The 15,116-nt window shown below is 47.3% G+C and overlaps 1 pseudogene; it reads left to right on the top strand.

Moving 5' to 3' along the window:
* Window positions 1–6,881: 6,881 nt before the first annotated feature.
* On the top strand, window positions 6,882–7,013 carry LOC140191959 (U2 spliceosomal RNA; annotated as a pseudogene).
* Window positions 7,014–15,116: the final 8,103 nt, after the last annotated feature.

The following is a 15,116-nucleotide window of genomic DNA, read 5'->3' as shown; positions in this document are numbered from 1 at the left end:
TATTTGTCTTGTTTATTATTTATTGTAATGCCTGCACTGTTTTGTGCACTTTATGCAGTCCTGGGTAGGTCTGTAATCTAGTGTACTTTTGTGTTGTTTTTTTACCTAGTTTAGTGTAGTTTTTGTATTGTTCATGTGGCACCATGGTCCTGAAAAACATTGTCTCATTTTTACGGTGTATTGTACCAGCAGTTATGGTCGAAATGACAATAAAAAGTGACTTGACTTGACTTCATTGCATCTTGGTACGTGGGACAATAGTAAATCAATTAACCAATGATTTTACACACCTCTGCAAGATCCCTCATTGTTCTCCTCAACCCAAGGAAGATAGAGTCAACCTGTTCAAACTCCCTCCACAACTCAGTCCCAGCAACATCACTGGAAATCTCCTTTGCCCTCTTTCCAGTGTAAGGATATCACGGGGTTTTGCAGGGACCATTCACTTTGGACTCCCAGATCCACTCCCATCCACGACCCTCCCCCTCTATTACACACTTCCCCTGCAACTGCAACATCCTCATAAGTGAAATATTGAAAGTAGGAACTTGCATGTTCCTGTTGGAATAAAAGGCAAGGCTAACACGTTTAGGGAACCTTGGTTTTCCAGTGATGTTGAGGCCTAGGTTTAGAAGAAGGAATTACTTATCAGGTGTAGGCAATATGAATCAAATGAGGTGTTGAAGGAGTGTAAGGTGTTTAAGGGCTTTACCAAAATTATCAGCAACCTCAGGCTCAGCACTGATGCCAACAGAGACTCAGTTCTGATTCAAGATTCAAAGTACATTTATTATCAAAGTATGTACAAAATATCCAACCTTGAGATTTGTCTGAATTCACTTTTACTTTTCCTCAGGGAAGCTGTCTTAGTCCCCTGCTATTCTCCTTATACATGCTCTCCTTTGGAGACTTCATTAGAGAGCATAAACTTGATCTCCACAGTGATGTAGATGACACACAATTGTATATCTCAGATGAGCCTGATGCACCTTATTTTCTCTGCCTTCTGGTATGGCTGCAATAAACAAATGGATGAGCAATAATTTCCTAACAATAAATGAAGATAAAACCGAAACACCTTTAGTTGGTCCCAAAGCCAAAACAGATATACTTCTTGATAAACTTGGGAACTTGGTTCCCTTTATAAAATCAGAAGTAACAAGCTTGGGTGTTATCCTTGACTCAGATTTGAATTTTAATCCCACATAAAGAAACTAACCAAAGCAGCATTTCTACACTTTACAAATATTGCAAACGTACGCCCATTTCTGCCATGTAATGAAGCTGAAAAACTAATACATGCCTTTATATCGAATAGATTGGATTACTGCATTGCAATTTTTAACTGGACTCCCAAAGTATTTGATGGGTCCTGGGCATGCCAGCCAATGAGGTCACCAAGTAGCTATCCTTCTGTGGACTAATCAATGGGGTTATTGGATAGGAGCCAATAGCTGATTCTGTTGCTGAAGGACCACCCACCGTCTACAGGTGAGACTGGATAGGATCCCTTTGCTGTGTCACAGTGGATGAACCAATCACCGGTGAGACAGACCATGAGCCAGGAGGACCGAGGACTTATCAAAATTGGGTGAAATTGGTTGGACTGCATGATGACATCAAAACTCTGGAGCCAATCACCATAACTGGAAGCACAACACAACAGCCAATCGCAGGAGTCATTGCTGCAGAAGCTGTTGGAGTTGAGAGTTCTGGGAGCACTCACAGCCAAGGGCTTGGTCAACGAAGTTGCTGATGTAATTGTCCCACAGCCAATCACAGAAACTGGTCTGGAAGGATTTCTCAATGATATCAATATCCCAAAGCCAATCAGGCAATTCAATTTGGCCAGTTCTGTTAATAACATTTATCATCCTTGAGCCAATGGTACCAGCTCGTTTGGATGATCTGGGGTTCGGGGAGTAATGGAGGGGGAGGGAGCAGAGGGATCCCCATCTGAGCCATTCTGATATGCCTGCATTTGGCCTGTAGCTCTCTAAACCCTCCCTATCCATCAACTTGTCTGAGTGTCTTTTAAACGTTGTTCATGTATGTACCTGCCTCAACCAAATTCTCTGCAGCTTGTCCCATATTTGGACCTCTTGCTCAGTTAATAATTTTTCCCTCGGGTCCCTATTAAATCTCTCTCTCTCACCTTAAACTCCTGTTCTCTGGTTCCCGATTCCCCAAACGTTGGGACAGACCATGCGCATTCACTCTCTCCGTGCCCCTCATGGTTTTATACACCTGTATAAGGTCACCCCTCATTCTCCAAGGCAAAAGTCCAAACCTGCCCAATCTCTGTCCATAACTCAGTCCCATGAGAGCCAGCAACAGTCTCGTAAATCTCCTCTGACTTGTTCCAGCTTAATGGCATCTTTCCAAGAGAAGAGCGACTAAAACTGAACAGAATATTTCAGGTGCATCTTCACTAATTTCTTCTTCAATTAAACCATAAGACCATAAAACATTAGGCTACTTGGCCCATCAAGTTTGCTCTTGTCATTCCATCATGGCTGATTGATTATCCCTCTCAACCTTATTCTCCTACCTTTTCACTGTAACCTGACAAACCAAAAACCTATCAACCTCTGTTTTAAACAGACGCAATGACTTGGCCTCTGTTAGAAAGTTTTTTGGGGTCAGCTCATATGGCAAATAATTTCAGCAACTGACTTTCAGCCACCAGATTTCAGATGCCAATATGAACTGTGGATTAAATCTAAAATGCAGCTCCTGGGTTCCTAAGAACTGTGAACCACAGTTATTTGGAAGACCAGACAATGCTGATTAAAATTCACTGACATGTCTGCGGTGCGGGTGTGAAGCGGGATGTGTAATTTGTGTGTAGTTCAAAGAAAGCATTGTGGATGCATTGTAAATATAGAATTTTCCTTTGATCTTTAGTGCATAAAATGTCGTGTAGCGTTGGGTCAGACAGACCACTGTCCTCTGAAAGGGTCTCCATCTGCTGTATCTCATATTTTTGAATAGAGAGGCTGCTCTATATTTACCAGTACTTCTCTCCAGTGACTTTGTCCATGCCACATTTGGTGCCAGGAGTGGGATACCTTCTTGTGGCCCATTGTGTGGACGATGATCTCAGCAGTCTAAGTGGGTGAGTATTTTTTAAATTAGCACTCTCACTTGGACCTGTTCAGGTCGGTGGCTACGGGATCGCTACGTATCACGAACACACTGGAAAACTGAACTGGGAGATAAAAGTAATGTGCGTGCATGCACGTGCCTTTATGTAAGAAGCTAATCTTTGTGTGTTAATTTGGTTCGACTGGGCTACCAGTCGTGAAGGATGGTTATTGAAGGGTCCAGATGCCAGTGGAGGAATGCATACTCATTCCAGGAACTGTACTTCAGCAAGCATGTTTGTGAGTGTGTGTGCCTTGATGTAACTGATACAGAGGAACACAACAGGCTTCATGAGTTTAGAAGCATATCTGTGGCAGATTGCAGAGTACATTCTCAGCAGTTATAAGTATGTAATATTTAACTGGTACACTTTATTTATGTTTTGTAGTGTGGGAATTTGTGTGGAGATATTTCAGGGACAGGTTTTACCCAGATATATCTGTTAGGATGGCACCTATTGTGGTCAGGCCACATCAGGTCGAGAACCCTGAAGACCCAAGCCAGACCTTGACCCAGATTATGGCCATTCATAAGCCTTTCACCCCAGGGAGAAACACAGCATCTTGTCAGAATTGCCCTCGCTTAAAGTTACATGTGGGAATTCAGAATCATGGTGCAAACTCGAGGAATACTTTGCTTCAGTATTCACTACGGAAAAGGATATTGGCGATTGTAGGGATGACTTACAGTGGACTGAAAACCTTGAGCATACAGACATTAAGAAAGAAGATGTGCTGGAACTTTAGGAAAGCATCAAGTTGGATAAGTCTCTGGGATCTTATGAGATGTACCTCAGGCTACTGTGGGAGGCGAGGGAGGAGATTGCTGAGCCTCTGGCAATGGCCGTTGCATCATCAATGCGGACGGGAGATGTTCCCGAAGATTGTAGGGTTGCAGATGTTGTTCCCTCATTCAAGAAAGGGAGCATAGATAGCCCAGGGCATTATAGGCCAGTGAGTCTTACTTCAGTGGCTGGTCAGTTGATGGAGAATATCCTGAGAGGCAAGATTTATAAACACTTGGAGAGGCATATGATAAGGAATAGTCAGCATGGCTTTGTCAAAGGCAGGTTGTGCCTTATGAGCCTGATTGAATTTTTTGAGGATGTGACTAAACACGTTGATGAAGGTAGAGTCGTAGATGTAGTGCATGTGGATTTCAGCAAGGCATTTGACAAGGCTTATTGTGAAAGTAAGGAAGCATGGGATCAAAGGGGACCTTACTTAGTGGATCTAGAATTGGCTTGCTCACAGAAGACAAAGACCAGTTGTAGATGGGTTATATTCTGCATGGAGGTCGGTGACCAGTGGTGTGCCTCAGGGGATCTGTTCTGGGACCCCTACTCTTCGTGATTTTTATAATTGACCTGGATGAGGAAGTGGAGGGATGGGTCAGTAAATTTGCTGATGACACAAAGGTTGGGGGTGTTGTGGATAGTGTGGAGGGCTGTCAGAGGTTACAGGGGGATATTGATAGGATGCAAAACTGGGCTGAGAGGTGGCAGATGGAGTTCAACCCAGATAAGTGTGGCGTGGTTCATTTTGGTAGGTCAAATGTGATGGCAGAATATAGTATGAATGGTAAGACTCTTGGCAGTGTGGACAATCAGAAGGATCTTGGAGTCCGAGTCCACAGGACACTCAAAGCTGCTGCGCAGGTTGACTCTGTGGTTAAGAAAACATATGGTGCATTGGCCTTCATCAATCATGGGGTTGAGTTTCAGAGCCGACAGGTAATGTTGCAGCTATATAGGACCCTGGTCAGACCTCACTTGGAGTACTGTGCTCAGTTCTGGTTGCCTCACTACAGGAAGGATGGGGAAACCATAGAAAGGGTGCAGACGAGGTTTACAAGGATGTTGCCTGGATTGGGGAGCATGCCTTATGAGAATAGATTGGGTGAACTTGGCCTTTTCTCCTTGGAGTGACGGAGGATGAGAGGTGACCTGATAGAGGTGTACAAGGTGATGAGAGGCATTGATGGTGTGGATAGTCAGAGGCTTTTTCCCAGGTCTGAAATGGCTAGCACGAGAGGGCAAAGTTTCAAGGTGCTTGGAAATAGATACAGAGGAGATGTCAGGGGTACGTTTTATTTGCGCAGAGAGTGGTGAGTGCATGGAATGGGCTGCCAGCGATGGTGGTGGAGGCGGTTACGATTGGGTGTTTTAAGAGACTCCTGGACAGGTACATGGAGCTCAGAAAAATAGAGGGCAAAGGGTAACCCTGGGTAATTTCTAAGGTAAGGACATGCTCGGCACAGCATTGTGAGCTGAAGGGCCTGTATCGTGCTGTAGGTTTTCTCTGTCCTATGTTCTTAGATGGATGAGAGGATTTCCACAAGTCTAATGATTTACAGAAGTGTGCCACTGCAAAATGCCCTTTCACCAGCCCAAATGCTGATGGGTCGACACAAACACACTAACCTTCCAATGCATGAAAACATGTTGACACTGACAGGAGCACACAAGATCAAAATGGCTAAAGTGAAAGGGAAAGAAAAAGGGAAATGGTATCATGACAAGTCTACAAAAAGCCTACCAGTTCTGAAGCCTGGAGATCAAACTTGAATCCCAGTTCACAATTCTGGAACATGGTCCATGTCACGATACGTGCAAGAGGAAGTCACTCCATATTCCTATCAGATTCAGACAGAGCAAGGGACACCTCTGAGAAAGAATTGTATGGATCTACGACCACAGGATCCAACCCATGGCTGTGATGTCACCTGTCAGGACAGCAAAGGGGTCAGCATTTGTAAAAGATGAACATGTTGATCAGAGTTCTCAGAAAAACACAAATAGTAACACAGCAAATGCAAGCAATACTCCTGGGGAAACAACTAGCAGACCAAAAGGACCATTAAACCATCTCAGAGACTGACTGAAAGCTGTTGAGTGGATAAGAGACTGTAGTTGCTCATCACAATTGAAGTTGAAATGTTGAACAGCTGAAAATTCAGCAAAAATAAAGGAAAGAGACCAGTTATGGAATGTAGATAACTTTGTTGGAAAGGATTATTGCTCCTTGCAGGTTTATGAGGACAAGATATTGTATTTGTTTGTCTATCATGGGTGGAAGGGAAAGATGTTTTATTATGTGTGCATAATAAAGAACTTCATTTCCCAGAGAGCAATACAAGGGGTTCACCCAGAACCTGAAGCTGTGATGGTGACCTGGTTGTGCACATTGGGGTTGAGCAGCAGTCCAGTAACAAAATGTTCCAATGTTTGCAGGCGCCAAGTTTGTCTTTATTAAGAACAAAAATAACAATAAATTTGATTCTCCTGGATTCCAATTCTCATATTTTCTCTCTCTCTCTCAAACCCCCTCCCTCCCCCCCGACCCCCGCTGTGTGAAAAAAGACTTATATTTCCCAGTTTGAGCTCCTAATTAGCAGTTTTAGTTCAGTCACAACAGGAACCCTTTGGAGAGGGTGCAGAGGAGACTGACCAAGATTGGGGCCAATGTCTTACAAAGCCAAAGTTGTGAATGTTACGGCTTTTCTCCTTGAGCAAATGGAATGAGAGGTGGCTTGATAGTGGAGTACAAGATGTTAAGAGACAAATGCAGAGTGAACAACCAGTGCCTATTTCCCAAGGCAGCAATGGCTAAAATGAGACGTCATAATTTTAAGGAGATTGGACGAAAGCATAGGGAGCATGTCACAGGGACATACTTTACAGCAGGGGTCCCCAACCTTTTTTGCACCGTGGACAGGTTTAATATTGACAATACATCACTTCTCGGCCTTTTGGCTAAGATCAAGTGTAGTATCTGTTCTTATCAGATCAGAAGGCGGAGGAGAAGATTTCGCGCTGACGCAGGGGTGCATCCTAATGCTGACTGGCTTCCAATCTAACACCCCATACCAGCGACGACAGCGGTGAGGAAGATGGCTGCAGAGACCAGCACATCGGCTCGAGGTCCAGAAATCAAGAACACTGTCAGGCTGACTGTGCGATACCGGAACGGGGGCACCGGCTTCACCCAAAAGATCTTCATCCGGAAGGTCTTGATGGAATGCTGCAGATTTACGCCCCAGGACATCTACTGCGTGCAAGATTTCGCCGGCTTCTTCGACGTCACCTTCCAGCAGGCTGCAGGCTGGCAGAAGCTGCACCAGCAGTTTCAGCTGAAGGGGGGAGAGGCGCCACTGTCGCTGTTGAAAGCACAGGCCCTCTTTGCGACTGCCACCCAGCAGGAACGGACAATCACGGTCCAGATGGTTAGCCTGTACATGCCAGTGGTGGACGTTCTTACATTCCTCGCTCGGTATATGGAGAGCGTAGGAACTCCAGCGGACGTGAAGGACGGACTGGGGATCTGGACCAGCAAGCGGCAGGTCAAGGTGAAGCTGAGGTTGGACTCCAACAGCTGCGTCATCCACCCCTCCCCCCTCGGTCTTCGCCATCGGAGGGAACCGAGGCTTCGTGGTGTACGCGGGGCAACCCAGGGTGTGCTGAAACTGCAGCAAGGCGGGGCACATCGCAGCCCAGTGCAGGGTGGTGATGTGCAAGAACTGTAAAACGGAGGGCCAGCTGACCAAAGACTGCATGCAGGCCAAGTCCTGTAACCTCTGCGTGCGGACAGGCTGGCCACCTGTACAGAGCCCGCCCGAGACATGGGGGCACCTACGCACAGGTGACCAGGGGAGGTGCTGGCACAGAAAGGGCCCCGGCAGGTTCGGGCGTACCCGCCAGCGCTGCAGACGAGGCACCCGACAAGACGGACGACGATACCAGGGAAGAAGCTGCAAGCACCCCAAGACCTGCCACCCCCCTGCAGACCCTCCAGGACCCGGCAAACGACGAGGAGGAGTCCATGGAGGAGGGGAGAGCCGAAGTGGAAAGCGGATGGAGCGTCGTGGCCAAACGCAAAAAGACCCTCAAGGCAGCGGCCAATCGACAGAAGGCGGAGGAACAAAAGAAAATGGCAGTGAACCACACAGTCTCCGGTACCCTGTCCTCTTCAGAGGAGGAAGGAGTTGGGGGAGGCCAGCAGCCCCGGCGGAGGAGGCAGCTGGCAGAGCAGGCGGAGAGGAGGAGAGAGGAGGGAGAAAGTCTGCTGGCCACCCCCCCAAGTACAGGAGGCGGAGAGCAGCAGAGACACCCAGCTCCGGGAATCCGGGAGCAGAGCCACGGCTGTCACCCAGCAGCCCAGGAAGTCAACAACCCCCCAGGCTCAGTACCAGAACTGCCACACCCGGGGGAGTATAACCTGCAGTACCTGAGCCCACAGAAGGTGAAAGACTTCACAAAGGCGGTGGGCATGAAGGCTCAGGACTGCAAGGGTGAGGAAGGAGAGCAGTCGAAATAAAGGACTTACAAAGATGGCAGACCTTAAATTGGAGTGCTTGAACGTGCGCAATTTGAAAAGTATGGGGCGATGCGTCAACACGCTCCAGTACTTGGACACTGTAAAGGCCGACGTGACCTTCCTCCAGGAGTGCGGACTACCACACCTCCGCAACTACCGGAGGTGGACCAAAGGTTTGTCTGTGTGGTCGGGGGGCAACGATTGTCGCACTTCTGGCCTGGGGATTCTGCTGCGGGGAGGCAACTTCTCAATCACCCAAGTTAAAGAGGTGGTTGCGAAGCACCTCCTGGTAGCAGACGTCAAATACCGGGACACTCCGCTCCCGCTGATCAACGTGTACGCCTCCCCCATGCGGAGCGAGCGGCTGGCCGTCTTCGAGCAGCTCCCACAGCTGCTGGTGACGTCCCAGCCGGTTGTTCTGGCCGGAGACTTCAACTGCACCATTGATGCGGCTGGAAGATCCGGCAGAGCCGATGGCAGGCTGGACAGTACCTCTAGACTCCTGAGGGAAACGGTGAAGACAGCCAAGCTGCGCGACGCCTTTGGCACCCCCACAGGTGGAGCACAGCCACAAGCCGCCTGGACACGGTCGGACTCAGCCTGCTCCCGGATCGACTTCCTCTTAGAACATAGAATATAGAATAGTACAACACAGTACAGGCCCTTCAGCCCACAATGTTGTGCCGACCCTTAAACCCTGCCTCCCATATAAGCCCCCACCTTAAATTCCTCCATATACCTGTCTAGTAGTCTCTTAAACTTCACGAGTGTATCTGCCTCCACCACTGACTCAGACAGTGCATTCCACGCACCAACCACTCTCTGAGTAAAAAAACCTTCCTCTAATATTCCCCTTGAACTTCCCACCCCTTACCTTAAAGCCACATCCGCTTGTATTGAGCAGTGGTGCCCTGGGGAAGAGGCACTGGCTATCCACTCTATCTATTTCTCTTATTATCTTGTACACCTCTATCATGTCTCCTCTCATCCTCCTTCTCTCCAAAGAGTAAAGCCCTAGCTCCCTTAATCTCTGATCATAATGCATACTTTCTAAACCAGGCAGCATCCTGGTAAATCTCTTCTGTACCCTTTCCAATGCTTCCACATCCTTCCTATAGTGAGGTGACCAGAACTGGACACAATACTCCAAGTGTGGCCTAACCAGAGTTTTATAGAACTGCATCATTACATCGCGACTCTTAAACTCTATCCGTCGACTTATGAAAGCTAACACCCCATAAGCTTTATTAACTACCCTATCCACCTGTGACGCAACTTTCAGGGATCTGTGGACATGTACCCCGAGATCCCTCTGCTCCTCCACACTACCAAGTATCCTGCCATTTACTTTGTACTCCGCCTTGGAGATTGTCGTTTCAAAGTGTGCCACCTCACACTTCTCCGGGTTGAACTCCATCTGCCACTTCTCAGCCCACTTCTGCATCCTATCAATGTCTCTCTGCAATCTTTGACAATCATCTACACTATCTACAGCACCACCAACCTTTGTGTCATCTACAAACTTGCCAACCCACCCTTCTACCCCACATCCAGGTCGTTAATAAAAATCAGGAAAAGTAGAAGTCCCAGAGCAGATCCTTGTGGGACACCACTAGTCACAATCCTCCAATCTGAATGTACTCCCTCCACCACCACCCTCTGCCTTCTGCAGGCAAGCCAATTCTGAATTCACCTGGCCAAACTTCCCTGGATCCCATGCCTTCTAACTTTCTGAATAAGCCTACCGTGTGGAACCTTGTCAAATGCCTTACTAAAATCCATATAGATCACATCCACTGCACTACCCTCATCTATATGCCTAGTCACCTCCTCAAAGAACTCTATCAGGCTTGTTAGACACGATCTGCCCTTCACAAAGCCATGCTGACTGTCCCTGATCAGACCATGATTCTCTAAATGCCTATAGATCCTATCTCTAAGAATCTTTTCCAACAGCTTTCCCACCACAGACGTAAGGCTCATTGGTCTATAATTACCTGGACTATCCCTACTACCTTTTTTGAACAAGGGAACAACATTCGCCTCCCTCCAATCCTCCGGTACCATTCCCGTGGACAACGAGGACATAAAGATCCTAGCCAGAGGCTCAGCAATCTCTTCTCTCGCCTTGTGGAGCAGCCTGGGGAATATTCCGTCAGGCCCTGGGGCCTTATCTGTCCTAATGTATTTTAACAACTCCAACACCTCCTCTCCCTTAATATCAACATGCTCCAGAACATCAACCTCACTCATATTGTCCTCACCATCATCAAGTTCCCTCTCATTGGTGAATACCGAAGAGAAGTATTCATTGAGAACCTCGCTCACTTCCACAGCCTCCAGGCACATCTTCCCACCTTTATCTCTAATCGGTCCTACCTTCACTCCTGTCATCCTATTTTTCTTCACATAATTGAAGAATGCCTTGGGGTTTTCCTTTACCCTACTCGCCAAGGCCTTCTCATGCCCCCTTCTTGCTCTTCTCAGCCCCTTCTTAAGCTCCTTTCTTGCTTCCCTCTATTCCTCAATAGACCCATCTGATCCTTGCTTCCTAAACCTCATGTATGCTGCCTTCTTCCTCCTGACTAGATTTGCCACCTCACTTGTCACCCATGGTTCCTTCACCCTACCATTCTTTGTCTTCCTCACCGGGACAAATTTATCCCTAACGTCCTGCAAAAGATCTCTAAACATCGACCACATGTCCATAGTATATTTCCCTTCAAAAACATCATCCCAATTCACACCCACAAGTTCTAGCCTTATAGCCGCATAATTTGCCTTTCCCCAATTAAAAATTTTCCTGTGCTGTCTGATTCTATCCTTTTCCATGATAATGCTAAAGGCCAGGTAGCGGTGGTCACTGTCCCCCAGATGCTCACCCACTGAGAGATCTGTGACCTGACCCGGTTCATTACCTAGTACTAGATCTAGTATGGCATTCCCCCTGGTCGGCCTGTCCACATACTGTGATAGGAATCCATCCTGGACACACTTAACAAACTCTGCCCCATCTAAACCCTTGGAACTAATCAGGTGCCAATCAATATTAGGGAAGTTAAAGTCACCCATGATAACAACCCTGTTACTTTTGCACCTTTCCAAAATCTGCCTCCCAATCTGCTCCTCTGTATCTCTGCTGCTACCAGGGGGCCTATAGAATACTCCCAATAGAGAAACTGCTCCCTTCCTGTTCCTGACTTCTGCTCTCTTCCTGTCAGAGTCCCTCATGGTCAGGTCCACCGACGTCACACCGGTGTTCTTCTCTGACCACCGCCTTCTACGAGCCACCTGTCTCTTATGGGAGGACCAAAAGGCAGGCAGGGGGACTTGGAAGCTGAATGTAAAGCTGCTGGCCCCAGAGAACATCGAGGAACTAGAGAGGGAGTACACAGGTTAGAGAACCCTGAAAGCCTTCTTTGATTCCCCGGTTCACTGGTGGGAAGCCACCAAGGAGAACATCAGGAGTTTCTTCATTCGCAAAGGTATCTAGAAAACAAGTCAGGAGCAGAGGGAACTGCGTAAACTCCAGACAGAGTTGCAGCAACTTCTCCTTCTGCAGTCAAAGGGGGTGGATGTCAGGGAGGAATTGCGAGAGGTGAAGGGCCGGCAAGCCCAGCACCTCGCCGCCGAATCCTCCAAGATCAAATTCCGATCAAGGGTCCAAACCGTGGAGCAGGACGAGACATGCTCACGCTTCTTCTTCCAAAAGGTGCACAGGGGGAGTTCTTCTTCCTCACACGTCCGTCCTCTCTGCTCGCCTCCCGAAAAAGTCCGCACACCTCAACTCAGCATACATATAGAAGATAACAGAACATGACTTCCATTGGCTAACAAATGAATACAATTTCCATTTTCACACTGTATAACCCAAACATTGCAGTTCAGAGAACCCCTTGCTCAGCAGTTAACATTACGAGAAGCCATTTTAATATAACACTTCAGAGAAGCTATTTTGGTAATAAGCGATCAACAGTTAACACTCCATCTAGTATACTGAGAGCCCTACAAAAATACGTTGACACCTACAGGAGCACACAAGGTCAAACTGGCTAAAGAAAGAAAAAGGGAAATGGTATCATGTAAAGTCTACTAAAAGCATACCAGTTCTGAAGCCTGGAGATCAAACTCGAATCCGAGTTCACAATTCTGGAACTTGGTCCATGTCAGGATACGTGCAAGAGGAAGTCACTCCACATTCCTACCAGGATGAGAGGTGACCTGATAGAGGTGTACGAGATGACGAGAAACATTGATCATGTGGATAGTCAGAGGCTTTTTCCCAGGGATGAAATGGCTATCACGAGAGGGCACAGTTTTAAGGTGCTTGGAAGTAGGTACAGAGGAGATGCCAAGGGGAAGTTCTTTATGCAGAGATTGGTGAGTGCGTGGAATCGGCTGCCGGCGATGGTGGTGGAGGCGGATACAATAGAGTCCTTGAAGAGACTCCTGGATAGGTACATGGAGCTCAGAAAAACAGAGGGCTATGGGTTACCGACAGGGGGGTGGTGGTGTTCAAGTTCAACAGTGCGTGACAGGGAATGAGGAAAGGTGCAGCTGACTCATATCGTCAAATCATATCGTTTCCTCGCGGCCCAGTGGTTGGGGACCAGTGTTTTACAGGACTGGTAAGTGGTGGAATGCACTGCCAGGGGTGGTGGTTCAGACAGATTTTCAGCAGTATCCAAAGTGATATACCTGTTATTGAGGGGAACAGCCACGGGTATTCTCTGTCCTGTCTGTCTTCTCGGTCCGTCTCCTGGCATTCACCTGCCTCCTGCAACTTAAGGGTGACTGCCTCTCTGAACCTCTCATCTATCATCTCCTCATTCTCCCATATCAGCCGAAGGTCATCCAGTTGCAGCTCCAGTTCCCCAACACGGTCTCTAAGGAGGTGCAGCTGGATGAACTTTACACTGATGCAATTATAAAGTGCACTGGAGGTCTCACAGAACTCCCAAATCTGGCATGAAGAACACACCACTGACCCTGGATCCATTCTCACTACTCTGGCCAGGCCAAACAGACAAGGAATGAAAGCAACTCACTAGAAACTCACCTTAACCTCCACCTCTTCTTGCCAAAGCCTCCAGCTCCCAACTCTAACCCTATCCACGCATATGATGACCACTCAGCTGAAACCTCACTTCTTTTGAAAGACCTTTGTCAAGTACCTGATAAACCACGATATTTGAAGACCACGGTTAAGTTTCTTCTTCTACTTCGAGTCATGTTTAATGCACTTCAATTCCCCTCCAAGATGAAAATTAAGTAATATCAAAAAGTCTATTGCTTTTCAGAAAGTCAGATCTGCACTTCTATGCATTACGGTGGCAGTACATCCCAGCCAACTTTCCACGTTAACTGTGTCTGTCCTAAAGATCTCAATTTAGCAATTGACATTTCCTTTGCACCTCATAGGAACTGCATTGAAACAATCTATGCAGCACTGTTTGTTGACAAGTGCACTCCCTACAAATGCCTGTATCATGCACAGTAATTCTGAACGAGGAATTATCCAACCGATTACGTCCAATATGTAAACGTGGAAGTATAACTTCTTCCCTCCTTTTATAACCATCTCTTGCTTGAGCTCTCCCCATCCTCTGATTTTTATACCAATGCCATCCTTTTCCTTACCCCAACTTTGTTACCACAGTGATCAAATGGAATTTTTAATTAGAAACATAGAAACAACACAATCCAGGCCCTTTGGCCCACAATGCTGAGCAGAACATGTACTTACTTCAGAAATTACCTTGAGTAACCAATAGCGCTCTGTTTTTCTGAGCTCCATGTACCTGTCCAAGAGTCTCTTCAAAGACCCTATCGTATCCGTCTCCACCCCCATCACCAGCAGCACATTCCATGCACACACCAATCTCTGAGTAAAGAACTTCCCCCTGGCATATCCTCTGTACCTACTTCCAAGCACCTTAAAACTGTGCCCTATCGTGATAGCCATTTCAGCCCTGGGAGAAAGCCTCTGACTATCCACATGATCAATGTCTCTTGTACACCTCTATCAGGTCACCTCTCATCCTCCATCACTCCAAGGAGGAAAGGCCAAGTTCGCTCAACCTATTCTCGTAAGGCATGCTCCCCAATCCGGGCAGCATCCTTGCAAATCTCCTCTGCACCCTTTCTATAGTTTCCACATGCTTCCTGTAGTGAGTTGACCAGAACTGAGCGCAAGTGGGGTCTGACCAGTGTCCTGTACTGCTGTAACATTACCTGTCAGCTTCGAAACTCAGTCCCACGGTTGATGAAGGCCAATGCACCGTATGCCTTCTTAACCACAGATTCAACCTGCCCAGCAGCTTTGAGTGTCCCATGGAGTCGGACCCCAAGATCCCTCTGATCCTCCACACTGCCAAGTGTCTCACCACTCATACTACATTCTGCCATCATACTTGACTTACCAAAATGAAGCACATCACACTTATCTGGGTTAAACTCCATTTGCCACTTTTCAGCCAAGTTTTGCATTCTACCGATGTCCCGCTGTAACCTCTGACAGCTCTCCACACTATCCACAACACCACCAACTTTGTATCCTTCACTAACCCATCCCTCCATGTCCTCATCCAAGTCATTTATCAAAATCACGAAGAGAAGGGATCCCAGGACAGATCCCTGAAGCACACCACTGGT

This window comes from Mobula birostris, chromosome X (assembly GCF_030028105.1).
Source record: "Mobula birostris isolate sMobBir1 chromosome X, sMobBir1.hap1, whole genome shotgun sequence".
Classification (NCBI taxonomy): Eukaryota; Metazoa; Chordata; class Chondrichthyes; order Myliobatiformes; family Myliobatidae; genus Mobula; species Mobula birostris.
Note: the sequence above shows the minus strand (reverse complement) of the source record. Positions and strands in the feature narration are given on the sequence as shown.